This window comes from Melospiza georgiana, chromosome 1, assembly GCF_028018845.1.
Source record: "Melospiza georgiana isolate bMelGeo1 chromosome 1, bMelGeo1.pri, whole genome shotgun sequence".
NCBI classification, from domain to species: domain Eukaryota; kingdom Metazoa; phylum Chordata; class Aves; order Passeriformes; family Passerellidae; genus Melospiza; species Melospiza georgiana.
Genome location: NC_080430.1, coordinates 153776402 through 153778749, shown reverse-complemented (window position 1 = coordinate 153778749; position 2348 = coordinate 153776402). Strand labels below are relative to the sequence as shown.

The window sequence follows — 2348 nt, the reverse complement described above, 5'->3', positions numbered from 1 at the left end:
ATGGACACAACCATGGTTGACGAAGAGCAGTGCAGGGCCACCATGACACTGATGGGAGTGGGGGATCCTTGAGATGAGGAGAAGCTGAGAGAGCTGGGAGCTCTGCCAGGCAGGAGGCAAGAATGCAAATGGGACTCACTGTCAATATGCCATGGAATGACCTTACTGACGACACCCCAGTGCTTGTAAGCTTTGCTTGAATCTTCTACGTGTCCTGGCATGCAACATCAAAACCAACACCATGGTCTCTAATTCTCGCAGCTAAAAAATATCACCAAGGTCAGGTGGCGATGGCCTCAGGAGCAGAACATGAAATTGCACAATTCCACAGAGGAACAACCAAACCATGCAAAGAAGGAAAGAGGAGCTTGCTGGGTGTCCATTACTAATTGTTGGGTTTTGCTTAGAGGAACAAAACATTAGGACTAATGATTATAAGTTATGACACCTTGTGGCTTGAATGCAGAATAAGTGAATTGATGTCACAGATCAGTTTGGGAAAAAAGGGATCAAGCCTGGTTTGTTTTAATTTAGGGGATTTCTTAATGCAGCCAAGGAACACACTTTAATTTATAAAGTGTACATGGCTGAGTAAATTTCAGAAATCCAAATAGACCATAACAATGAAACACATTCACCCTAAGCTGCCTCTCATTTCCCAGATTCTCCCTCTTGCTCACATAGAAGACACAAGAGAACAAACTCTATTTCAGAAATCAGGAGGAGCTCCCAGGCACCAGAACCTTTCCAGGATATTGCTCAGTGACCTTCCCAGGGCATCAGCAGCTCCCGCAGCATTCCTGGGTGCAGCACAATGACTGATGAACATCCAGCAGCACAGAACAGAGTCCCAGTCTTCACAAGGCACCCACAAACCACAGGACGTGTGCCACAAAATGACCTCACTGTTGACATCGCATTTCTGCTGGGCTCTGGTTGTTTCTTCAGCCCTTCCTGACCCACATCTAATAATCAAATCCACCCAAATGCCATCTCCTAAAGCTGCCGACAAGGTCAGATGGACATGGCCTCAAGAGTTGGATATGACACTGAAGTGTTGTGGGAATGAAAACACTCCACACCTCATGACTCACCAGGCTGGGCAAGACCGGTTGGCTGGTGAATGCCCCAAGGCCATGGGACAAGGCTGTCCCGCCCCTCCAGAACCAGCATAAAAGCCGGCCCAGAGCCTCTCTCCCTCACACACTTCTCCTGACACCTTCTCCTCCTGCTCCTGCTGACAACCAGGTGAGATTCAAGCCCCCAACTCTCCTGCTCCTGCACCTCTCACCTTTCTCTTCCAGCATGCTCAGCTCCAGCCTTGGCTCCCCTCACACCTCCCCACAGCCCCACAACAGCCTCCACACTCCCACACCCTCCTCAATCACCACTCCTTACACTCGCACATCCTTGTCCTACCTCAGCCCTCTCTCTTCCAGGCACCCTCCACACCACACCCATGGCCTGCTACAACCGCTGCAGTCCCTGCGGACCCACCCCGCTGGCCAACAGCTGCAACGAGCCCTGTGCCCTGCAATGCCAGGATTCCCGCGTCATCATCGACCCTTCCCCTGTGCTGGTCACCCTGCCAGGACCCATCATGACCTCCTTCCCCCAGAACACCGCTGTCGGATCCACCTCCTCGGCTGCCGTGGGCACTGAGCTCAGTGTGCAGGGACAGCCCATCTCTGGTGGCTTTGGTGGCTTTGGTGGCTTTGGCTATGGCCGTGGATTTGGCTATGGCCTGGGAGGCCTGGGCTGCTATGGCAGAAGGGGCGGCTACATCTGCTAAGGGCCCTCAGCACCACCCCTGACACCAACCACCCTCTCCCTGGAACTCATCTCAGGCATTGAAGATGCATCTCTGGTCAAGGCTCTCAAACAGTTTCAGCAATTCCAGCTCCTGCTCTCGGGGTTCCAAGCAAGGCAGTAGCCAACGGGTCAGCCCAGGCTGCCTGCAAACATGGCCCATCTGCCTCCTCCTCTTCTCCCTCTCTGTGCGCTCCATCCTCCCTTCAGCTCTGTCCAGCTCCTCTGCTGCAAACCCCTTCTCCCAAGCCAGAGACCATTGGCCACCTCTGCCTGGCTGCTCCCACTGTGGGGCAGGAAGGCCTTGGTGCTCTGGCCAAACCATCTGCAAGCAAGGGGCCTCAACTGATGGTCACCCTACTTGCACCTCAGACCAGCTCCCTTCCACTGGCTGCTCCTGAGTTTTCACTGTTCTACCTCAATAAAGTTTTCCTGCATCATAACCTCACAAGACTCCTTCTTCTTTCTTCTCCTGAGACACTTTGAGATTAAGCCAATGTTGTTGACACTACTGGGATTGATGAAAAAATGCTTCAAGA

General features: G+C 52.7%; 1 pseudogene; it reads left to right on the top strand.

The window, feature by feature from the left end:
* Positions 1–1123: 1123 nt before the first annotated feature.
* Positions 1124–1792, top strand: LOC131081118 (feather beta keratin-like; annotated as a pseudogene).
* The last annotated feature ends 556 nt before the right edge of the window (positions 1793–2348 follow it).